The sequence below is a fragment of the Dendrobates tinctorius genome, unplaced genomic scaffold (assembly GCF_039654945.1).
Source record: "Dendrobates tinctorius isolate UK_male_01 unplaced genomic scaffold, ASM3965494v1 ptg000022l, whole genome shotgun sequence".
Lineage (NCBI taxonomy): Eukaryota > Metazoa > Chordata > Amphibia > Anura > Dendrobatidae > Dendrobates > Dendrobates tinctorius.
Genome location: NW_027361690.1, coordinates 3,694,837 through 3,722,124, shown reverse-complemented (window position 1 = coordinate 3,722,124; position 27,288 = coordinate 3,694,837).

Below are 27,288 nucleotides of genomic sequence, written 5' to 3'. Positions count from 1 at the left end.
CTATGATTAGGGTGGTGCAAAATCCTTGCCTTGCCCCTGGCATTGACAACCAACACTAAGCCACTATTGAGCTGTAATACCTGATAATCTTCAGACGAAAGTGGCATTGTTCCTGAAAATACAAGGTACACCTTTTCACTAAAATCCTCACTTTGATTATATTTGTGGACAGGAAAATGTCTCGTTGTGTTTATAAAAAGAGTTTAAACTTGCATAAATGTGTTTATTCAGAATGACGCAGTATGTTACACATGTGGTTGTGGAACCACTGTTCCATGGTCCGGGCAGAGCCTGGAGAGAACTAGGCAAACTCTTGGTTCTTCACTGATTGTGTGGTTAGACTTTGAATCAAGATGGACACCAAGTGCTAATCCAGGACAGACCCTGGAGCTGCGGCAGATGACCCCCAAAGGGCCAGGGAAGCAGGACCTGCCAGGAACTGGAAGACAAAAACTTGTGGCTGCTAGACAGAACAGATGCTGGATCAAGAATGGACAGAATGAGTTCAGGAACACAGGAAGGTCTCGGGTACAGTATCATAAGGAAAGCAAGGCGGACTGGGTCAGGTTTGGACAGCGCACAGGTAACTTACAACTTGGTAGCAGAAAACAGACTGAATACTAAAGTTGCTAAGGCACTTCCCAATAGGAGAGGGTGTCTTAAATATCAGACATCTCCAAACTTTTGGCTGGGGACATTTCAAGGAGCGCGCACCCTAAGCACACTCCCTGGAGACCTGCGTGCTGTGCACAGGTCCTAGGAGGATGCAGACACCGATGGAAAGCGGGCGGATAAGTGAGCATGCCAGTGTCCCTGTAGGGAGGGGGAAGGGGATTCGTGCAGAGGCAACAGTACTGTTCTAATAGATGATACCTGGGTTGCTGAGTTAGTTTGTAGACTGTGTATGCAATGCTGTTTGTAAATAATGTAATTGGATAGCATGGATTTTCTTATAACATTCAATTTCTTCTTGCAGGTAAAGTAAAAGATAGACTTAATGACATATACATCTCTCCATTTATCTAATTAAATAAGTAGGCTTAAATATATGTGCAATTGGGAAAACTCAGCTACATCAGTAAAGAAAGATGGTTCAGCAACAGGGAAATCTTATTAGTAGAGAAGCGTCCATTATAGTGATTGAAGAATCACTGCAAATGACAATATGTAAACTTGTTCTGACATAACTGTCATAACAGATGAAGTGTTTCCTACCCAATAGTCCTAGTTGCTTTTAAAGGCTCACAGAGTCATACAACAGTATTTAGGCATGTTTCTCCTTGGAGTATGAGGATGTTTCAAAGGGCTTGGATAAAGCAATGTATTTCATAGTATATCAGGTCCAAAGCCTACATAGACATTGTACTGCAGGCCACCTACTACCCGGAGGTACCCCTGCATAAATGCAAAAGCAATTGCAGTAACACTAATAGAAGCCGACAAGTTGAGAACCCCACTGTCTGACATTTCTTCCTCTTCTAAATTATATTTTATTCATGTTGCACTTTTCTTTCATTTTTATGGTTGTGTATTTTTCTGGAAGGTAATGTAATTTAAGGCAAATTAGCTTGTGCTTGAATATTTTGTATGGCGTTATTGAAGAGCCGGACTGGATGCAGATGCATCATCATTTATTGCCTTTAAGGTTGGGGAAAATTGCTCTGTTGAGAGATAATTTATGGCTTTTCTGAGCTGGATGTGGTCTCTCGAACGAACTATTGAAAGTGACAAAGCTATCACATACATTTGTATTCTGTGGCTGAATCCCCTAAAAGATGATAGTTTGCAAACTACATTTTGGCTCATCTTTCATCGTTTTTAAGAAATGTCAAGATGGAAGAGGCCAGGAGCCATTTGGTGAGCTGCATTTCTTGCTATATGTTCACAGATTTACCAGTGGAAAAGCCAAACTTCACATGCCACAAATGCAAGCTTGTGTCCCTGTTGGAGGAAAAGTTGCGAAATCTCGAAGAGAGGTTAGCTACGTTGAAGATCATTAAGGAAGGTGAAGAGTTCTTGGACAGAGCAGAATTATCTCTTCATGTTACAGAAAGAGAAGAAATTCGAAGTGCACCTGAAGAAACAGAGGAATGGAGACATGTGACCCAGAGAAGCAGGAGGATCATGAGGCAGTCAGCACCCATACTGCTCAGAAACCAGTACCAGGCTCTCACGCAGGAAAACGATGAAGAAATACATCAGGATAAGACTTTGCCAACAAAAAGCAACCTTGTACGCCTTCAGAGTCCTCCTGGATGGAGAAAGAAAAATGTTGTGAAGAAGAAACGGAGAGTGGTAGTCATGGGGGATTCCCTGTTGAGAGGAACAGAGGCCTCTATCTGCAGACCGGATATAACTTCAAGAGAAATGTGCTGTCTTCCAGGTGCAAAAATTAAAGATGTGTCTGACAGGATATCAGGACTCTTCAGACCTACAGATGACTACCCATTCCTGCTACTACACTTGGGGACAAATGACACCACAAGAAATGACCTGGAAACCATCTGCAGAGACTTTGAAGACTTAGGCAAGAAAGTGAAAAAACTGGGAGCGCAGGTGGTCTTCTCTTCCATCCTCCCAGTGGATGGCCATGGAACAAGGAGGTGGAATAAGATTCTGCAGGTGAACAACTGGCTACGTCGATGGTGCCGTCAGCAACGATTTGGATTTCTGGATCACGGAGTGAATTACTTATACGATGGACTACTTGCTAGAGATGGGGTGCACCTTACGAAGACTGGAAAGCATGTATTTGGAAGTCACCTTGCTACACTTGTAAGGAGAGCTTTAAACTAGAACAACATGGGAAGGGAAGCAAAAGACCAGAAAAAGCCATACACCTGACAAATGCTATTGAGAACTCTGCTATTAGAAGTGGAAAGGAAGAACAAAGACAAAAGAATATAATTAATAAAAATATTGGAGAAAGAGAAACCAATCACAAACTAAAATGTTTCTATACTAATGCACAAAGCATGGGCAACAAACAAGGAGAATTGGAACTACTAACACAGGAAAAGAAATATGATGTCATTGGAATCACTGAAACTTGGTGGGACAATACACATGATTGGAATACAAAACTAGAAGGATACAACTTATTTGCAAGAAACAGACTTGATAAACGAGGAGGAGGTGTCGCATTGTATGTTAGAAACGCGTATATCTGCACAGAGATTGAAGCTTCAGAGACTGGGAGTTCTGTGGAAACTGTTTGGGTAAGAATACAAGGACAGAATAATGGAAAGGACACCATTGTAGGCATTTACTACAGGTCACCTGTGCAAGCTGAAGATATGGATGAACTCTTTATGCATCAAATGGCCAAGTTCTCCAAAAAATATGACATAGTTGTCATGGGAGATTTCAACTATCCAGACATTTGTTGGGAATCTCTCTCAGGCAAAACTAACAGGTCAAGGAAATTCTTATCCTCTCTTGCTGAAAACTTTATTTTCCAAAAGGTAGGGGAGAAAACAAGGGGAACTGCTACCTTGGATCTAATCCTTATAAACAGGGAGGAAATGGTTGAGGAGGTAAAAGTGGCTGGGACCCTAGGAGGTAGCAACTATGCTATTTTAGAATTTTGGATAACTAGAGGCGGAAGACCTGTGAAGACTCAGACGTCAAGGTTAGATTTCAGAAAGGCAGATTTTAAGGGATTCAGAAAGAGAATTGGAGGGATCCAATGGCTGGATATCCTTAAAGACAAAAATGTCCAGGAAGGATGGGAAATCTTGAAAAATGAAATTCTCAAAGCACAGTTGTTAACAATTCCGAAAAGAGGGAAGAATAGGAAGCATTTAAGGAAACCAGGATGGATGAACACAGAACTTAAGCACATGCTAAAAAGGAAGACAAAAATGTTTATAAAATGGAAAGAGGGAGGCATATCTAAAGAAGAATATAATGCTGTCTGCAGAACCTGCAGGGCACAAATCAGATTAGCTAAAGCTGAAAATGAATTGAGGCTTGCAAGAGATGTCAAAAGCAATAATAAAGGATTTTGGGGATATGTCAAAAGTAAAAGAAAAGTCAAAGATGCTATAGGATTTTTACAGGATGAAAATGATGAAATGGTAAGACAGGATGTTGAGAAGGCTGAACTTTTAAATTCCTATTTTGCATCTGTTTTCTCTCAGAAAGGAAATGTAACATCAACTGTTTTTCACTGTCCTATTAAGGGAATAGAAGAATCCAGGATATCTATAAACAGAAAGATAGTGAGGAAACACTTAGCTAACCTAAATGAATTCAAGTCTCCAGGTCCAGATGAATTACACCCCAGAGTACTGAAGGAGATAGCAGAAGAAATTTTTGAACCCCTCTCCATAATCTTTGAAAATTCTTGGAGAACAGGAGAAGTGCCAGAAGACTGGAGAAGAGCAAATGTTGTTCCTATCTTCAAAAAGGGGAAGAAGGTGGACCCAGGCAACTATAGGCCGGTGAGTCTGACTTCTATACCAGGAAAGATCTTTGAACAAATTATTAAACAACATGTATGTCAATACCTGGATAAGAATGAAGTGATTAAACAGAGTCAGCATGGGTTTGTAACTAATAAGTCATGTCAGACTAACTTAGTTTCCTTCTATGACGGTATCACTGATTGGGTGGATCAAGGAAATGCTATAGATATAGTATATCTTGACTTCAGCAAAGCATTTGACAAAGTCTCTCATACAATCCTTATTGAAAAAATGACTAAGTATGGAATGGACAAGGCAACTGTTAGGTGGATTCATAACTGGCTTACTGATCGGACCCAAAGAGTGGTCGTAAATGGCTGCACATCCAGTTGGAAGAATGTCTCAAGTGGGGTACCACAGGGCTCTGTCCTGGGCCCTGTATTGTTCAACATCTTTATCAACGATTTAGATGAAGGAATTGAGGGTAAACTGATTAAATTTGCTGATGACACAAAGCTAGGAGGGATAGCTAATACTAGAGAAGAGAGAGAGAGGATTCAAAAAGATTTAAATAAACTGGAGCAGTGGGCAGCAACTAACAGAATGGTTTTTAACAGGGAGAAATGCAAAGTACTACATCTGGGCAATAAAAATGAAAAAAGCATATACAGAATGGGAGGAATAGGGCTAAGTGACACCACATGTGAAAAAGACTTGGGTATACTAATAGATCACAGACTGAATATGAGTCAACAGTGTGATGCAGCAGCAAAAAATGCAAATGCAATTCTAGGATGTATTAACAGAAGCATACAGTCTAGATCATGTGAAGTTATTACTTCCCTCTACTCCTCTTTGGTCAGACCTCATCTGGAATATTGTGTCCAGTTTTGGGCACCACATTTTAAAAAAGACATCAACAAACTGGAGCAAGTTCAGAATAGAGCGACCAGAATGGTGACCGGTCTGCAAACCCTGTCTTATGAGGAAAGGTTGCAGGATTTGGGAATGTTTAGTTTGCAAAAGAGGAGACTGAGAGGAGATTTAATAGCTGTCTACAAATATCTAAAGGACTGTCACATTGTAGAAGGATCAACTTTATTCTCATTTGCACAAGGAAAGTCTAGAAGCAATGGGATGAAACTGAATGGGAGGAGACACAGATTAGATATTAAAAAAAACTTTTTGACAGTTAGTGATCAATGAGTGGAACAGGCTGCCACGAGAAGTGGTGAGTTCTCCTTCAATGAAAGTCTTCAAACAGAGGCTGGACAGACATCTGACTGGGATGATTTAGCGAATCCTGCTTTGAGCAGGGTGTTGGACCAGATGGCCCAGGAGGTCCCTTCCAAATCTACGATTCTATGATTCTATGAAAATGGCAAACTGTCCATGCATTTTCAGGTGTTGGTAGGATAATTTCATCAACATTTGCTTATTTTAATCTGCTTAGTATAGTCCAGGCACTGCAGTACACATTTTTAAATTTGTATAGTTCAAATGAAGGAACGCTTACAAATAATTTTCGGCATTAGCGCCGTGATGCTATTTCTTTCATTGTGTTTTGAATTTGTATTATAAATTTATAAGAAGGATGGGCACTGCACTTATGACTCTCATGGGATGGCACATCAATGCGAGCTGTGGAAAGAAAGTTTGCTGTGTCTGTCAGCGTAGTGTGCAGAGGCTGGAGGTGCTACCAGGAGACAGGCCAGTACACCAGGAGATGTGGAGGGGGCCGTAGGAGTGCAACAACTCAGCAGGAGGACCGATACCTCCACCTTTGTGCAAGGAGGAACAGGAGGAGCACTGCCAGAGCCCTGCAAAAGTACCTCCAGCAGGTCACAAATGTGCATGTGTGCACAAATGGTTAGAAACCGACTCCATGAGGATAGTCTGAGGGCCCGACGTCCACACATGGGGGTTGTGCTCACAGCCCCACCGTGCAGGATGTTTCGCATTTGCCACAGAACACCAGGATTGGCAAATTCGCCACTGGCACCCTGTGCTCTTCACAGATGAAAGCAGGTTCAAACTGAGCGCATGTGACATGTGACAGAGTCTGGAGATGCCGTGGAGAGCGATCTGCTGCCTGCAACAATTAATGGCGCTGTGGAAAAAGTGTATAGCACCACCCAGAGTCAGATTTTTTCCGAGGTCTCGGCTGCCGGGGGTAGCTAAGACCCCAGAGAACATGATTGAGGTCGGTTTTTACCAACCCCGCTTTTGCGATCGCCGTTATTAACCGTATAACGGTGACCGCAAAAAGCCACAATTTTGCATTTACTTTCTCCTCTGTTGTGATCGCACATCAGAGGTGAGAAAAGTAGGGTCCCCGATACCCCCCTGGTACCTCCTGGTGGTCCTCGGGCCCTTCTGCATCTTTTGGTGGGCGCTGCCATCTTCGTCCGGGAAGAAAATGGCGGGCGCATGCGCAGTGTGCTCACCGAATCTGCCAGTCGGCAGATTCCATTCATTCATTCAATGTACTTTTTGATCACTGTGATAAACCCTATCATAGTAAATACCCCCCGTTATCACCCCCTTAGGGAAATAAAGAAAATATATTTATTTTCATTTTTCCGTTAGGGTTAGAATTAGGGTTGGGGTTAGGGTTGGAATTAGGGTTAGGGTTGTGACTAGGGTAAGGGGTGTGTTGGGGTTAGGGATGGAGCCAGAATTGAGGGGTTTCCACTATTTAGGCACATCAGGGGGTCTCCAAATGTGACATGGCGCCACCATTGATTCCAGCCAATTTTGCATTAAAAAAATCAAATGGTGCTCCCTCCCTTCCGAGCCCTGACATGTGTCCAAACAGAGATTTACCCCAACATATGGGGCATCAGCATACTCAGGACAAATTGAACACCAACTTTCCGGGTCTAATTTCTCCTGTTACCCTTTTAAAAATAAAAAATTGGGGGAGAAAAGATGATTTTTGTGGGAAAAAAATGATTTTTTTATTTTCACAGCTCAACGTTACAAACTTCTGTGAAGCACTTGGAGGTTCAAAGTGTTTACCACACATCTAGATAAGTTCCTTAAGGGGTCTAGTTTCCAAAATGCGGTCACTTGTTGGGGGTTTCCACTGTTTAGGCACATCAGGGGCTCTCCAAATGCAACATGGCGTCCAATGTCAATTCCAGCCAATTCTGCGTTGAAAAATTCAAACGGCATTCCTTCTTTTGCGAGCTCTGCTGTGCGCCCAAAAAGTGGTTTGCCCCCACATATCGGATATCAGCGTATTCAGGAGAAATTCCACAACAAATTTTAAGGTTCATTTTCTCTTTTAACACTTGTGAAAATAAAAAAAAAATTAGTTAAATTTTTTGCAAAAGTTAAATGTTAATTTTTTCCTGTTTCTTTGTTTTTTTTTCCAGTTCCTGTGAAGCACGTAAAGGGTTAAACTTCTTGAATGTGGTTTTGAGCACCTTGAGGGGTCCAGTATTTAGAATGGTGTCACTTTTGGGTATTTTTTGTCATGTAAACCCTCAAAATGACTTTAAATATGATGTGGTCCCTAAAAAAAATGGTTTTGTAAATTTTGTTGTAAAAATGAGTAATCGCCGGTCAAGTTTTAACCCTTATCACGAACAAATTTTTTTATTTTTGTTTTTTTCATATAGAAGAAATGTTACTACTAACATGAAGTAAAATATGTCACGAAAAAACAGTCTCAGAATCAGCAGAATCCGATAAAGCGTTCCAGAGTTATGGCCTCATAACGTAACAGTGGTCAGAATTGTAAAAATTGGCCTGGTCATTAAGCTGCAAAATGGGTCTGTCACTAAGGGGTTAAAAAAATCTCTTGGAACTCACCAAATAGGAGTAATTTTTTAATGAACCCTCGTAAAAAAGTCATGGCTTCTTCTGTGTGTACCATCTGTGTATAAACATGTGCAAGGCAGGCATCTGCCCCACAAAAACATAATTTTCTAAACCATTCTTACAATTCTAAAAGCCTACAAAGTCTGTCTTCTGTTAAACAGGCTGTTGGTTGCCAGTAGTTAATATTTGTTTATATAGTGAGGTTACTTTGATATTTCTATCTCTGTGTTTGTGTTGAGGAGTTTGTAAGGGGTTTAATATATTCCTAGGTGACCTCAGAATGTTACACATCTTTTTTTGAACAATTAAAAACTTAGCAGTACTGACAATTCACAGTACCCTGATTCTGTCAATCAAGTTTTGGGGAACAAATTTGTTGAACCTAGTGAATGTAAAAGCATCTACCTCATCTATTGCTGAAGATGCAAATTTTTCTGGCTATCAGTCTGCGACTGTCTCTATTCCTCAGTTATACATAACCTATTCTTTGAAAATTATTTTTGTGACTGGGACTTTCATGCAGAAAAATACACTTCCTAAGGTCATCACCATGATAATTGTGCATCTTCATAGTTATGCTGTAGCAGGAGCGCATCAAGCTTGCATTTAACATTTTTCATTTTCTATATTTACTCAACCACCTATAGTTTTACCCATCCAGTATATTTCATATTCCAAAACAAGTGGTAAAAGTGAAATCGGAATGACATTTGGAATATTCTTAGATTTCTAAATTACAGTCACTCCTCCGTGAAAAATATCCGTTAAGAGTAAGGTAGTTGATAGATTTTATGGGAAAATATGGTTAACTGAGCTTAATGTCAGAGGACATGGCTGTGATGTTAGGAGCAGTATATAAAATTTAGCAGTTTGCTAGGTGTGAGGAAATCATAGATATTTAAACCCTTATGACTTGCAGAGCTCTGCTATCAATAAACTAAATTATAATTATTTCTTTTATTCCCTGTACTAATGTAGTATTGATGTATACTATGTACTTGGAAAATCATAATATTCGTTTTCTCTAATAACATTAAGTTTTGAGGACCCAATTATACAATTATTAGTTGGTTTACTTGAATAAAACCTGAAAAGATCTTTGTTTATATGTTGTAAGCTAAAAAGTGACCTAAAGCGTTGCATAATAAACATAAATGAATCATATGTCACTATTTGGCTATTCCACACAGGGCCAGAGCTATAGGGGGGTGTAAAAGCTATCATTGCGCCAGTAATATACTGTGTATATATGTCACATGGTAGGTAGGGTCCTGTTATACATTTTGCATTGGAGATTAAATTTATGCCTCTGGTTCCAGGCGTTAACATGGATTTGACAATGCCAGATATTGTGTAGTTTACAGTGCCAAAAGGTTTGGTTGGAATAACGAGTAAAGACTAGTTGTTATGAGTAGTGATTGGCGAACCTGTGGATGTTCAGGTCCTGCAGGTTCGGCCGAACACCTAAAAAAACAAAAAATTTAGTTCTGGTACCTGTACGGTACCCTAACCCAGACTCATTCAGATAATGTAGGGCCAGAACATCCACTGTTTGCCACCTGTCATCTGCATGACGTGGCAAACACAGACTTTGATTGGCGGAAAGATTATTAATGCGCAGTCAGAGAGCTGCGGTTCACACTCTGTCAGATGACAGCATGAACTAGCACCTATTGCCGGTGGTTAAAAGTTTACTACCAGTCACAGAGGTTGGCTGATGAGAGAGTACTTCTCCCATCAGTCTACACCTGTTGTCGCTGATAACAGTACAAGCAGGTGCCACTGATGGGAGTATTCATTAGCTTGCGAATGTGCTATATTTCTTTTTTTAAAATGGTCTGGTGTCTCTTCTGTTTTTGATAACAAGTGCAGGCAAAACTGACAGCTGTGGGCTGCAACCCTCAGCTGTCGGCTTTATTATGGCTGGTTATAAAGAATTGATGGGTCCCCAGGCCGTTTTTTAAAAATTATTTAAATAAACAGTGTGGAGTCCCCCCATTTTAGCTAAGCTAAAGTAGTTAGCTAGTGACTGGTATTCTCAGGCTCAATAGGGGCTATGGATATTGCCACCCCAACCTAAAAATAGCTCGCAGTCACCCCAGGAAAGGCACAGCTTTTGGATGCAGAAAATACACTAAAATACTCATCTTACACCTAATGCACTCATGCACATGTCCCCTGTAAAAAACAAAATAATAAACAACCAAATCCCTCACTTGTCCAATGTGAAGATAATCCATACTGCCCCTTGACGATCTAGATTATTTGACTAGCGGTCACATCAGTGATGGGTTAGTAATGTCACCTGACAATACAAAGGTGACATCAACCCCACAAATATTACCCCACTTTCCATCTCCACAGTGCAAGTGGGAAGAGCAAGGCTAAGCACCAGATTTAGGACATCTTATTGACGATTGGCCATTTTTGAGGCAGCTGAGGGTTGATATTCTAAGCCTGGGAGTAGGGCCAATTTCCCTGGACCCTTCTCTGTCTATTAATTAGTCAACAGCTGTCTGTTTAGCCTTTGCTGATTTAAAATCATACGGGGACCCTATATAATTTTTTTCTGGTGTCCCCCATAAGATAACCAGTAAAGGCTAACCAAACAGCTGTGAACTGATATCAATAGTTAGTGAAGGGGCCAGGGAAAGAACATCAGTCCTCAGCTGCTCCAGAAATGGTGCATCAATAAGGTGCGCCAAATTTGGCACTTGGCTTCACTCTTCCCAGTTGCCTTACAGCAGTGGCAAGTGGGGTAATATTTGTGGGGTTGATGTCACCTTTGTATTGTCAGGTGACATCAAGTCCAGCAGTTAGTAATGGAGAAGTGTCTATAAAACACCCTCATTGCTAACCCCATAGTACGTTTGGAAATAAATGCACAGCATGCATAAATTCCTTTGTTTAATATAAAATTCAACACCCTGTAATCCATACTATCCCACAGCCATCCAGATTATTAGGATAGTGGTTACATCATTCATGCGACCTGTATCTCCGCCAGCCAGAGCACGCTGACAGCTGAGAGTTGCAATTCACAGCTGTCAGTTTTGTCTGTGCTGGTTATCAAAAATGAGAACCAGTGTCATTTTTTTTATTTATTTATAGCACAGGCGCCGGCTGATGAATAGTCCCATCAGCAGCGCCTGCTCTCGCTGTTATCGACAGCAGTCATAGGTTGATGGGAGTAGTTCTCTCTCATCAGCCCAATGCCTGTGTCCAGAGGTAAACGTTTTACCGCTGGTCACAGCTGTTGCTCACGCTGTCATATGACAGTGTAAAAACCGCAGCTCTCTGACCAGTGGTAATAATCTTACCGCCAGTCAGAGTCGCCAGTGTTTCTCACTGTGTCATGCAGATGACAGCGTGGGAAACACCCGATGATCAGGGTGCCGAACCCGAACAGTAACATGGACTTCCTCGCATACTGTTTGGGTTCGCCCATCTCTAGTTATGAGTCCATTCCTTACAGGACAGGAGCAGGAGCTCTTAATACAGCATGAGTTGGTGTGAATACCTTCACAGAACCCAGCCCATTGGCCAATACATGGCCGCTGTTTGGAAGCCCTGAGAACAACCTCCTCTTTCCCGGCACTTATGGCTCTTCTTTTGATTAGCTAGCCTGATGCAACATCATCGTTGCAGCATGATGCATATGTTATGTTGCACCATGCCTGGCTAATCAAAAGAAGAACCATGGATATCAAGAGGTAAGAGGGGGTTTTAGTGCTCTCCTCCAGCAGCCACAGATTACTGATGTCTGAATGAATTTGCACCAACTTTAGAACGTATCATCCAAAAACTTATAGAAATCTATTGTAACGGTCTTGGAAGATACTATTCAGCATATCAGAAGTAAAAAAGGGAGGTTTATTCTGATGTTTAAAGGCAAAATTCAAAGTAATTAAATGCTGTACATTTAAATTATAGCTAGATGGATAAAGACACACAGACGGATACATCTTAACACAGTGAAAAATAAATTGTGTATATTTGGAACATAACAGATAACAAAACATTAACCATAAAAATTGGACAAATTGAAGAAACCTTGAGATTTAATAAATGTTTTATTATCAATGTTTCATCATCAGTAATAATGCTCTTAGTTTCAAAAACAAGATAATTTTGTAGTTATGATTCTTTTTAATGGCTAAAACTAGTCATTAAAAGGTATCATAACTGCAAGATTATCTTGTTTTTCACACTGAAAGCATTATTTTTCCAACTGAATAACACAGTACCAAACCCCTTTATTTTCTTTTAACTAAATGGAGGATACCATCATCAGTAATAAAAAAAAAAAAATGTCTGGCATAGTTTACAGCTAATTAGATTAATAGATTTATGCATATAATATGAATTTATTTTTCTATGATTTCTAGCTTATTTAAAAAATGTCCACTTAATTGTTGAAGCAGGTGTGTATGTACAGGAATTTTCCAACAGAGGGTGCTACGAGAACATTTCATGAAAGGACGCACCACAATTTAATTCTTTTTGATGTTATGAAAGAAAGCACTTCCTATAGACTGATACATAAATATGTTCAATAATTGCTGATTTAATTATAAGCATTTTCTATAGAAGTTAGAAATGTTTTTTCTAGGTTTCATGTATCCGTGACAAAGAATTTAAGAAAATAGATAAATACATATATTAATAAATAGTATAAGTAAATGTGGTTGGGTTTGAGAGGGACTTTCATGTACAAAAGGGACACATTTATTAAAAGGTTGGTGCTATCTTCTTTTTTCATGAGTGCATGACTTTCAATGTTCCCACCGTTATGATTTCTTGGGATCGGGCACCTGATTGACAGCTCAGGTGAGCAGCTTTGCTGGTTTACTGACACAAGCTCTGCACTCCCGATGTTGCTTTCTAAGGAGACTTTGTCTCTGAACTCGGAAACACAGTGGAATTAAAGCTGGCCGGGGTCAGAAGCTACAAGCACTGAACAGCAATCCTAGCCAGCACCAGGACACCGCTTACAAGCTCACTTGGAAAGAGCTTGTTGCACTGGGCATGATCAGCTACCGATAGCTGGTCCCTTTGGTAATTAGCAGCAAGCCATAAGGAAAAGAAAATTTATCGTCGATCTCCCCAAATCTCTAAGTAAAATGTAAAGTTGCTTGATTTTACAAATTAACTATGTTGCAAGATGAGAGTAAGGTTAAAGTTTCAAACAACAGCATGTTGGATTAAAATGAGCATATTGGCAAGTGTTGTGCATCTAAGGCTGTCCTTTTGAAAGAATATGTCTTGACCAGGGTTATACCACAAATTGTGCCGTTTTCTATTTATTCGCCTAATAATTTGTCAGCAATATGCATACCACGCCCATTTCAATCTGAGCATGCCCACTTTTATCATTTTTATTATTGCAGTATGTCGATAGACTTCATTTTACCCATTTTGACACACAAGAATTTGCAGTAATTTTTGACATAGGTTACAGCTAAAATAGTTTTCAATTGAATAATAACTTCCCTACAGAGGTCAAATTAACACTGTGTTTTCAGGTCAATTTCACCGGATAACTGGCATATTCGCAGTGATACAAAAGATTAAGAGTTATTGGAATCCACTTGTAAAACAATGAAGGTGCCTAGAAGAGAATAGCACACTTGCATTCGATTTCTATCCAGCCCTAGAAGAAACTGACAAGTACTTAGGACCTTAATTAATTCATTGCATATTACAAAGTTGTAGGCAGTTTTATATTTTTACTCGTAGATTGCTTTCTATGCCCCACTTTTCATGAAACTTAACAAACAATTTAAAATATACCATACACGGATTGTTGCTGTGCATTGTGCTGCACGTCGTATGACCTTGCAACCCATTGAAACATTAATTGCAGTGTGATCGAACACTGCCTTTACAACTGACAGCTAAGTAGTCCTTCAACATTATGTGCATTATTTTGCCTGATGATTGTCTTTGGAGGGGAAACGTGTTGAGTATCTTTTTCACATTTAAAATGTTCTGTTTGCATCTAATTTGCTATTTGATTGTACTGTTTACATTTTTGGTCTGTATCTAAGATTCCCGTCACATTTAGCGATGCACCAGCGATCCCGACCACGATACGACCCGGTCAGGATCGCTGGTGCATCACTAAATGGTCGCTAGTGAGCTGCCAAACAGGCAGATCTCACCAGCGATGTAGCAGCGGTCGGTGGTCGTTACTCACCTGTCAGACACGGCGATGAAGACGTCCTCCTGCCCGCGTCCAAGCGTCGCTCGTCGGCGCCAGCAGGAAGCCCAGCAGGAAGCCGCCAACGAGAAACGGCCCAGGACGTTCTCGCGCGATCAGCAATAGCCAGCGGGGGAGCCGGTCGGAGGTATGTATCACACACAGCGATATCGCTAGCAATACCGCTGCTGCATCACAAAATCGGTGACGTTTAAGCGATATCGCTAGCGATCTCGCTCAGTGTGACGGAGCCTTTAGTTCCCCCCTCTTTATGTGGTAGCCCATTACTGAATGTTATATATGATATATATTAACATTTTTTCAGTGGAGAACAGAATCCTTGGATAGTCTGATAATGGCCTCATTGAGCATCTTTATGACTTCAAGTGGTTGACTATGAGCCAGATTATTTTACAATTAATGAGCTTCTATGGGAACCTTTTCTATGTGTGTTGATCAATTCATCTTCACTATTTAAGCTGTGTTTTGACATACAACTACTATACGCTCTATCCAGCATGCAAGATAAATACCCTCTGTGTTACATCTTTTTGTACTTTGGCCTTTAGATTGGCTATTATTTTTACCCTTATCCTGCACATAATTATTTTAATACAAAGGCTAGTAGGGATAGCTTTGTTTATTCCATAGGATGCCAATCTCTGTGGCCAGGAAGGGTCACCACAGGGACAGTTGGAACCCCCTCCCTCTTTTTCCATTGACATTTATCAATTGCCCGTATATATATTCTTTCTCTCACCCCACTTACATGGCTGATATTGGCCCATTGTAAACTATTGGACGGGCAGTATATTTGAGTTCCGTCAGCCATTTAGACATAGTATTACGCTCCCTTTACACCAGTAGGTCTTTGATTGTGTTTCCTACACAGGACTGTAAAGGTTTAGGAAGGGGAGTTGCCGTCGAGCGGGTGCGCCACATGCACAGGACTAGAATGCCAACCTCCGCTGGCAGGTAGGGTCATATAGAATTAGAGAAGGGCAACATACTTCCCCCTGGCTCCCCTATCTACTGTGTGCTTTACATTTTTATCTTGGTGATGGTTTTTATCATTTGCACTTTTTGGCATTTTAGACTGGTAAATAAAAGTTTTATATTTTATGAATCCCTAATTGTATGGAGTACCTTCAGTGAATTTACCATTGAAACATGCTAGCATTAGGAGGGCACCTTCCCAAAAAGTTATTTGATTTTCCTACCCTAAACCACTATTATCGGGCATACTACTTTGCAATAGCTTACTTATCAAGTTCCTGTCTAAACTGTGGATTTGGATTGGTCCTCCTTAACCCAATTTGGCTTGATTAGCCTCACAATAGATTATCCTAAGCATCCGAATCAATGTGAAAATGAAGTACATTATTATTTATTATACATTACTTATACGGCACCGTTGTATTCCGCAGCACTCTACAGGCATCATCATCACTGTCTCCATTGGGGCTCACAATCTAGATTCCCTATCAGTATGTCTTTGGAGTGTGAGAAGAAACCAAAGGACCCAGAGGAAACCCACGCAAAAATGGGGAGAAAATACAAACTCCTTGCAGATGTTGTCTTTGGTGGGATTTGCACACAGGTCCCCAGTTGCAGTGCTGCGCTGCAACGCAACATTTCTAACCACTGAACCATCGTGTTGCCCATGCTTTACTGTACATCATGCTACAACATGCTTTACTGTACATCATGCAACACCATGCTTTACTGTACATCATGCTACACCATGCTTTACTGTACATTGGGTGCTGCCAGAGTTGGCTTGGAATAACATATTGTGGCCTGTATAAATTCAATCAAGACGGATGGGTCATGAGTAGAGATGAGCGAATTTGTTCAGATTCGGTTCCAAATATAATCGGAATTGAATATTGTTTTTGCAATATTCGTCGAACACAGTCAATGGGAGTAGAAATTACCAAATATGTTCAGAACCGATCATAAGATATACATTCGGCACGAATATTGTTCGAATATAGCTCGAATATCTCAAAATAAGATTCAGGGACAAAATCCGAACAAATTCACTCATCTCTAGTCATGAGACGGCATGATTTCTTTCCCAGGCACTGCCCGTATGTTTTTGTTTTTTTTTAGGGTTTATACACACAACCCTGAAATGCATAGTTAATATAGGGTTAATTAGGGAAATGTATAGCAAAGTAGTATATTCCATGGGAGAGGTTTAGGGTTCTCTGTAATGTGTCTGCCAGTATGTATGTATATAAAAAGAACTTCCTTCTCACCCCCAATGGGGGTGGTCTTTGTTGTCCTTTCTCATTCTCAGGTCCTCTACCAGAGGCCTGGGAGTTTGAGGGTTCTGTGCAGGATCTTAGCTGTTCCTAGCATTGTGCTAGAGAGCTCAGAGGTTGCTCCTGGAATCTGTTGTAGCCATTCTTCCAACTTAGGGGTCACTGCTCCAAGTGCTCCTATCACCACTGGAATCACTGTTGCCTTCACCTTCTTCAGTTCAATATGAGGCCCTGGTATTTCTCCAGCTTCTCACATTCCTTCTTTCTAATGTTGCTGTCACTTGGCACTGCCACATCTATTATCATTGCTGTCTTCTGATCCTTGCTACTATGACAATGTCTGGATGGTTAGCCAACACCTGCTTATATACAGTATATATAGTGACCATCGACATAAGCATCATGCCAAAGAGGGGTAACTGAGAATGCAAACAAATTGATAAGATGTTTGATGGTAAGGATGAGGTTCTGGCTTATGCCTGACGAGGTTTAATAATGAACATTGTCTACTACAACAATTTTATATATACATAGATATGCTAAGCAAATTGCTTAATTTGGCAAGACAAAACAGATGGTGAACAGCAGATCAAGAGAGAGCAGCCTTATGAATCAATAATGAGCAATGTGACAGACACTTGGAGTCTTGCAGAAACCCACCCAATACATTTACAATAGCTGTACAACTCCAGTACATTGCAGCACAAATATAAATTACTATGCGTGAATCAAGTGAGATTCCTCCAAGCATCACAGTACAATACATGACTATAATGTGGAAAAAAAGAGTATATATTGGCTTAAGAATTGGCAAATTCTCTACTAAATAACGTAACATTTTGCATGTGAAATTGTGCTATAACACTATTTGTCAGTTTGACATTTTATCTGTTTTGGGTATCTTTTTCCCTGTGAAAATCTTCATTGGTGTGTAAAGTAAATGTCGATTTGTGGATATCCTTTCTTAAATACTATCTACCTTCTGAAATCTACCTTCATTCTCACCATAGCCTTAAACTGCTGCTGCTTTATATGGACGCTCCACTAGAACAATCCAACTGCTGAACCATCTCAATTCCAACATGAAGTCCATGTTACACTAGGGCTAGGTTAGAACACTAAAAAGGCAGAAATGACTGACGCTGATGTTCATGGCTTGTACTCAGAAGTCTCAACCTTGATTTGCTTGGATATTATGGGTCCTGTCGGGGGTTCAGTTTTGTTTTTGATCATTTTGACAGCATATATACATCTGCATTTTCCACTATTCCTACTATCAAAAGTGACAGAACTGCTGATGAATGCTGATGATGTCCTCTCTCCGTTTGTAGTTGTGTGTGCTTTGTATTGGTTATGATTATTGTGCTTGTCTTTGTATGCCCCTTTCACATGTAAAGTGCCATGGAATAAATGGCACTATGAAAAAGAATAATAATAATGAAGACTCCAAAAGGAGACCCCCAATGCAAATATGACCATAGTCTCAGAATCACTTATATAATACGGCAGCTTATTGGCTCAATGGATAGCACCACAGTGCTGGGGTTTAGGGTTCAAATCCCAGCAAGGACAATATATGCAAGGAGTTTGTAGGTTCTCCCCATGTTTGCGTGGGTTTCCTCCAGGTTTGACAATTTCCTTCCACACTCCAAAGAAATACTGATAGGGAATCTAGATTATGAGCCCCAATGGAGACAGTGAATATGATGTCTGTAAAATGCCGTGGAATTAATAGCGCTATGTAAATGAGTAAAATAAATAATATATAAAATAGATATGAAATTGCTCTTGCATTGATATATATATTGTACTTTTTACTTCTAATCTACATTTTTTTCCCAGGTAATCTTTTTTTCTTGATTCTTCTTTTTTCCTCTTTTTCTGCTTTCATCTATAGTTGGTCAGCTGCTTTATAAAGGTCTTTTTCTGGGAGGAGACTCTTCCCTTATTTCACCCATGCACTGATGTCTTCTGGCATATTTTCATTTACAGTCTTTCTTTCTTTCTCTCTCTCTCTCGTAATCTTTGTTGATGTTGTTGTTTGTAGCAGTGACATCATAACTACACCAAGGGCCGGGACCTGGTATTTTCATACCCTAGGCAGATGAGCAAATGGCACCCCATTCCCCCAAGCAAATTAATGGGTCAGAGACTAAAGTGAAAGGACACCCAAGGCACTTCCCCTATGTGTAAGGTAACAAGTTCCAAAGACCACATCCCTAGAATAGTTACCTTTTGCAATTTCAAAGTTAGGTATAAAATTGTTCATTGTTTGCCCACCATTCACAAAATACGAGGGACAAAGTGATATTCGTCCCTGACATCCGTATTTAAAATGTCAGACCCAAGGACGGTCATGGAAACTAATATAACTTGATTATAATGGGGGCTGATTGGTATCAATTAAGCTGTCCACTGTCAAGCATTTGGTGGATACCCTAGTAGAAACAAAACAGACCCTATTATAAATAAAGGTAAATGGTGATGGTTTTTACATCTGTCATGAGACAAAAACTGATGGTTTGTGGTTCTAGTGACATTCGTGTACTGTTGGTGGCTCTGGTGATGTATCCATGGAGTGATGATGGTTCTAGTAATGTATTCATCACCAGAAGCAGCATCAGTATATAAATATAAAACCAAAATCATCATCAGTATATAAATAAAACACCAGAGCCATTAATAGTACATGAATACAGCACCAGAACCACAATCAATGCATTAATATACCATCATCTGTACAGCAATACATCACCAGAACTACCAAGAAGTTGAATACAAGAACCTAGCTGTTGTTGTTACCAGTCATCAGACTGCAAACCATACAGGAACCATAGTACTGATGATACGCAGGCAAGATCACACACAAACATTTATATCCAGGTACCTGATTCTCTGAGCTGAGTCGTTATAGTTTAGTTACCCACTAATGTTAAGCAGTTTCTATCCCTCGGGATTTAAATACTATATAGCATAGAAAGATTCCTTTAGAACATAACAATTAATGATATAATACAATTCACAAAGAACCCTGGATAATTATCAAAAAGGCCCGCATTAGACCTAATTCATGCCTATATAAGGATCTGTTGGACCTCAGAGACAAATGCCAGAGGTACAAACACCCTGTTCAAACAGGAACATATATTTTGCCCACAATTGGGATACCTAAATTCCATGTACTAAACAATTATAACCACAAATAATTATAAAGTGTCGCAGTGCATAAACAAGTGCAAAAAGTGTCAATGTCACTTCCAAGGAGGTTTCATCGGTAGTCATGAGCAGTTGGTCCAATCTATCTGCCCTTTCATGCCCTCTGCATGTGCTCCAGCCCCAACAAGGGCAGTACTCAAGTATAGCTCTCGTGACGTATACCCCAGCAGTTCTTTTAGAGTGCCTTATATACAGTATGTTTCCCCCCACACCCTCTGTCCCTACAGCCCCGATGTAATGTTTGCCATAACTCCTCAAATAATGTCCCTCATATCATGGCCCCTCGAAGTCCCTCATATCATGTCTCCCTGCAGCCCCTCATATCATGTCTCCCTCGCCGTCTCTCATCTCATATTCACCACAGCTCCTCATCTCGGGTTCCTCCCAGCACATTATATCAGGTTCCCCCGCAGCCCCATATTTCATGTCCTCACACAGCACCTCATTTCAGGCCTACTACAGCCTCTCAAATAAAGTCCCTCCAGACCCTTTTGTAATGTTCCCTATTTAATAGCTAAATAATATAAGCAAAAAAGAAAAACGTATACTCACGTAATGCCAGCTCCCTGTACACCACAGCCACCGTCTCCTCTTCAATAAAGTACAGAAGTGGGTGCTGGGCGGCGCATTTCTATCACGCCATTTGACAATCCCCTGTGTACGCCGTCTCCAACAGGGCACAGACCGGAAGTGGCCTGCATTCTGCTACAGTTCCTGATGGAGCATGGAGCTGATTACATCTTCTCTGCTCCTGTACCAGTGGTGCGGCTGACATCAATTGTATTCATGTCAGACAGAGAGAGGGATGAGCAGTGTTTGTGACTTAGGGTCCCGTTTCACTTAACGACGCACCAGCAATCCCGACAACAATTCAACTTGGTAAGGATCGCTAGTGTGTCGCTAAATGGTCGCTAGTAAGCTGCCAAACAGGAAGATCTCTTCAGCGATGCAGCAACAATCCAGCGATTCATATAACGACCTCGGCGGTCGTTGGCTCCTTATCACACAGCGATGAAAAATGGCCCAGGACATTCGAGCACGATCAGCAATATCCAGGGGAGTGGGCAGTCGCTGCTGCGTGTCACACAAAACGAGATCGCTGTCAACATCGCTGTTGCGTCACAAAATCGGTGATGCTTCAGCGATCTCTCTATGTGAGACGGGGTTTTACACTGCTCTCCTGTGTGCCCGCACCCCAGCTCTCAGTATGCTGAATGTCTGCGGCCGGAGGAAAGTTCCAACATTCAGCAATGTCAGATTTGTTTTTTTTTAAACTGTGCCCTTCTAAGTACAGCATGTGACTGCTGCAGGAAATCTGTTATCTGTGTCTGAGTCGGTGACTGCCAGTCAGAAGTACTCAATTGCGGAGCTGCTCTATATACTTGTAGTGGCTGCTGCAGTGTATTATACATCCACCTCCTATTGATTTGAATAGAAGGCGGATGTGCAGTACCAAGCCCCAACCACTACAAGTAGACAAAACATCTTGGTAAGTGAGTATTTCTGGCCAGTGGCCACCGCCACAGACAAAGAAAACAGCTGATCGGCAGGGGTGCCGAATGTTTGACCCCAGCAAATCAGACATTGATGAACAATCTTAAAGATAGACCATCAATGTAAAAGTAGTGGACAATCTCTTTGAAGAAAGAATTAAATTACCAAGCTTCTCCTGTACTTTGCAATGTTAAACATGGAGAAAACACTTAGACACAGAACGATTTCTAGGTTTATTCATTTTCAGATTCCAGCGATAGACCCTATTTGATTGGTAATCATTCAAATTTCTCTGAAATTTCTTCGTTTTATTTTGTTGTATCTCCACTTACTATTTGCCCAGATCCTCCTCCAGCATTTTATCAAAAGTCTTGTCTATATAGACTTTTTTGTGTACCTATATGTACATCTAATTATATCTCCTGCACATAGATCCCTAATTTGTGGGTCTAAGGCTGGTTTCACACTTGTGTTTTTTTTGCACTGTTTTTAGCGCAAAAAAAGCATGCGTTTTTTCCCCTATCTTTTACATGGGTGCGCATACACATGCGTTTGTATGCACATGCTTTTTTTGTAGTGTGCGCTCGGGCGCACAAAATGCATCCTGTTGCATTTTTTGTGCGGCCGACCTGCCCCCAAAAAACGCATGCGCACGCAATGCGTTTTTTTACAGCCAAACACCCATTATAGTCTATTGGTGCGCATACGTGCGTATGGTAATGCGCACGTATGCGCAAAAAAAGCACACAAACGCATGATGCGTTTTTTATGTGCGTTTGCACTGCGCACGATGCGCAGCGCAATAAAGCACTAGTGTGAAAGTAGCCTAAGAGGGCAAATTTCCCCTTACAGCCCGGCTGTTTTTTCTCTATGTCTTTTTACAAGTCTCACATATTTTCACAGTGTTTATATTTTTGATATTGTATTAATAAAGTATTTTACTGTATAAATTAGTTATCTGCTTCTTATGATTTCTCTAATAATCTCCATGATTTATATTATATGAGAGCAAATGCATTCACTTCATTATTTATTTGGCGAGATTATCAATATAGGTTTCATGATCTGCCACTTTGCTAGTGTTTAAGAAGTTGCACCATATATATTGGAGGTTGTATAGGTTATAGAGAAAACACAGATGGCTCACTGATGCCATTCATGTACGTATTTTTCACGAGCCTATAGATTTGTATTGGCCCTTGTCATCTGTGCTGCCAGAAAAAAATTAACATGTCTCAGTGTATTTTTCACGGACACATGGGGAGTGTTAAAACATGGACATGGGCAAAGCACCATAGTTTATAATGGGTACGTGCAGAGGCGTAGCTAGAGTTTCGGTTCAGGGGGGGGCGAAACTTCTGAGTGGGCCCCTAACTAGGTTACTTTGATTACAACTCGGTGATGCACCCTAATAGTGGATGTAGGAGATGACTGCGCTGTTACTGAAAATAATCCCTATATAAAGACCAATACTGATATTACCACATATGGTCAGTGGTAAATACCAGTCCTGCAAAACATAAGAGATTACTGCACAGTTATAGTTGGTGTCTTACCGCTGATGATCTTTCTGATGGAATCGTTCACTTTTCACGTCTTTTCCATCTGGCCCAGACCGACATGACATCTCCTCCAGCCATGACTCTGCTACAGAGAATACAACAACGACATGTTTCACTTCTCATATTCCAGCTCCATCACTATGTATCCCTAACCTGCACAAACCCCTCTTCCTGCTGATGCCCCAAAGCTGCCATATGTGTCCCTATTACTGCACCTGATACCCCAATGCTGAGCTACTGCTGCCGTATGTGTCCCTATTACTGCATCAGATACCCCAGTACTGAGCCACTGCTGCCATATGTCTCCCTATTACTGCACCCGATACCCCAATACTGAGCCGCTGCTGCCATATGTGCCCCTATTACTGCACCTGATACCCCAATGCTGAGCCACTGCTGCCGTATGTGTCCCTATTACTGCACCTGATACCCCAATACTTAGTCGCTGCTGCCGTATGTGTCCCTATTACTGCACCCAATACCTCAATACTGAGCTGCTGCTGCTTTATGTCTCCCTATTACTGCACCTGATACCCCAGTGATGAGCCACTGCTGCCATATGTGTCCCTATTACTGCACCTGATACCCTAATACTGAGCCGCTGCTGCCGTATGTGTCCCTATTACTGCACCTGATACCCCAATGTTGAGTCGCTGCTGCCATATGTGTCCCTATTACTGCACCTGATACCCCAATGCTGAGCTACTGCTGCCGTATGTGTCCCTATTACTGCACCAGATACCCCAGTACTGAGCCACTGCTGCCATATGTCTCCCTATTACTGCACCCGATACCCCAATACTGAGCCGCTGCTGCCATATGTGTCCCTATTACTGCACCTGATACCCCAATACTGAGCCTCTGCTGCCTTATGTCTCCCTATTACTGCACCTGATACCCCAGTGCTGAGCCACTGCTGCCATATGTGTCCCTATTACTGCACCTGATACCCCAATGCTGAGCCACTGCTGCCATATGTGTCCCTATTACTGCACCTGATACCCCAATGCTGAGCCGCTGCTGCCGTATTTGTCCCTATTACTGCATATGATACCCCAATACTGAGCTGCTGCTGCCGCATGTGTCCCTATTACTGCACTTGATACCCCAATGCTGAGCTGCTGCTGCATGTGTCCCTATTACTGAACCTAATACCCCCTATACACACATGGCTCCACTCCGTACACCTTGTACACACGCAGCTCTGCTCCGTACACGCTGTACACACACGGCTCTGCTCGGTACACGCTGTACACACGCGGCTCTGCTCCGTACACCCCGTACACACAGGGCTCCGCTCTGTACACCCCATATACACACGGCTCTGCTCCGTACACCTTGTACACAAATGGCTCCGCTGCGTACACCTTGTACACAAAGGGCTCCGCTCACCTCATACACACACGGCTCCGCTCCTCCATACACCTCATACATGCATATCTCTGCTCCGTACACCTTCTATACACATGGCTCCACTCTGTACACCTCATACACACACAGCTATGCTACATCCACCCTGTAAACCCCTCCTGACCCCACACAGAAACTTCCCCTTATCTAGCACCATGACAACCCCCAGAGCAGAGTCCTGCAGCTACTGAAGCCCCTGATCATGTGACCGCTGACTCGGCCCCTCCTGTGACCTCATCACAGGTCCTGTGCCCATAGAATAGCCCAGGATGACTTTGCTGTCTGAGAGGTGGGGGGCGCACTGCTGGCATCGGGGCCCCCACCGCCTTCTCAGGGGCCCATAGCGGCCGGGCAGCAGAGAAGGGAGATCGATTCTCCCTGCTCTGCCGCAGAATAGTGATGTAGTGTAGCGTATTTCCGGAGGGCCCCCTCAGAGCGTGGGGTCCGGGGCCACCGTCCCCCCTGCCCCCCCCGGTAGCTAAGCTACTGGCTACGTGTGATATTTGTGAAAAAAACAAATAGCACAGATACTGGAAACACAGATGTGGGAAGGAGGCCTAATCAAAGATATTTCGTTTATACAACAGCCCAGCACTTTTCTATTAAGTGATTGAGGCTTACCAGGAGGAGCTGGGCCAAAGTCACTATTTATGCCTGAAAGTGCAAAAATTAGAGCAGAGATATACTTAACTGGGTAGCTATTAACTGGATTAGATATCTGATTCTGGCACATCAAGAGCATAAAATGTGCCAAATTTAAATTAATGCATCTTAGTCTTGCTGATTTATCAAAACTGGTGTAAGAAATACCAGCCTTGATGAATTTCCCATAAGTGCTTTTTCACACGTAGCATTCCATGCAATTTCTAAAACCTCATTCATACAGTGCTTTTTATGCTTTGCATAATTAAAAAAGGCTTCATAAACAGGTAAAAAAAATGCATCAAAACGCTTATCTGTTTTGCACAGTTTTCTGATCATGGTCTGCGTTTAGATACCAAATGTAAATTTTTGGTAAAGAATCAACAACAAGTGGAACTCAATTGTGAAGTTGAACAAAATTTATTGGTTATTTTAAATTTTTTTGGAAATTCAAAAACTGAAAAGTTGAGCGTGCAATATTATTCGGCCCCTTTACTTTCAGTGCAGCAAACTCACTCCAGAAGTTCATTGTGGATCTGTGAATGATCCAATGTTGTCCTAAATGACTAATGATGATAAATATAATTCACCTGCGTGTAATCAAGTCTCCATATAAATGCACCTGCTCTGTGATAGTCTCAGGGTTCTGTTTGATGCACAGAGAGCATCTTGAAGACCAAGGAACACAACAGGCAGGTCCGTGATACTGTTGTGGAGAAGTTTAAAGCCAGATTTGGATCCAAAATGATTTCCAAAACTTTAAACATCCCAAAGAGCACTGTGCAAGCGATAATATTGAAATGGAATGAGTATCATACCACTGCAAATCTACCAAGACCCGGCCGTTCCTCTAAACTTTCATCTCAAACAAGGAGAAGACTGATCAGAGATGCCGCCAAAAGGCCCATGATCACTCTCTGGATGAACTGCAGAGATCTACAGCTGAGGTGGGACAGTCTGTCCTGGCCTTTATGGAAGAGTGGCAAAAAGAAAGCCATTTCTCAAAGATATCCATAAAAAGTGTCATTAAAGTTTGCAATAAGTCACCTGGGAGACACACCAAACATGTGGAAGAAGGTGCTCTGGTCAGATGAAACCAAAATTGAGTTTTTTGGCAACAATGCAAAACGATATGTTTGACGTAAAGGCAACACAGCTCATCACCCTGAACACACCATCCCCACTGTAAAACATGGTGGTGGCAGCATCATGGGTTGGGCCTACTTTTCTTCAGCAGGGACAGGGAAGATGGTTAAAATTGATGGGAAGATGGATGGAGCCAAATACAGGACTATTCTTGAAGAAAACCTGTTGGAGTCTGCAAAAGACCTGAGACTGGGACGGAGATTTGTCTTCCAACAAGACAATGATCCCAAACATAAAGCAAAATCTACAATAGAATGGTTCACAAATAAACATATCCAGGTGTTAGAATGGCCAAGTCAAAGTCCAGACCTGAATCCTGTCGAGAATCTGTGGAAAGAGCTGAAAACTGCTGATCACAAACGATCTCCATCCAACCTCACTGAGCTCGAGCTGTTTGCCAAGGAAGGATCGGCAAGAATTTCAGTCTCTCGATGCATAAAACTGATAGAGACATACCCCAAGCGACTTGCAGCTGTAATCGCAGCAAAAGGTGGCGCAACAAAGTATTAAGTTAAAGGGGCCGAATAATATTGCACGCCCCACTTTTCAGTTTTTGAATTTACAAAAAATTTAAAATAACCAATAAATTTTGTTCAACTTCACAATAGTGTCCCACTTGTTGTTGATTCTTCACCAAACTTTTACATTTGGTATCTTTATGTTTTGAAGCATGATATGTGGGAAAAGGTTGAAAAGTTCCAGGGAGCAGAATATTTTTGCAAGGCACTAATATATGGCATATACAGTATATATAAACCAGAATGAAGATGGTTAGTAAACAATACATGCAATGTAAGAAATTTTGCTAAATGAATCTGCTTGCATATAGCAATGACTTAATTTTTTATTTTTTTTAACTTTAGCCTAGTTTCATTTGTAATTTTTACATATTTGAACTAAATGTTTCTGGACCAAGTCTCTGAGATTTTTAATGTTGGTTTTTTCACTAATGTGAGTGCTACAGTAATGCCAACTCAAAAATTCACAGTGACTAACAATTGTTAGCTACTGGAAGTTGGATGGAGCAAACTTGGGAAACAAATGAGAAAAAATTGTAACATTTATGTCATCCGTTACATGTGATTTGCAAATTTTCGCAAAAATACCTT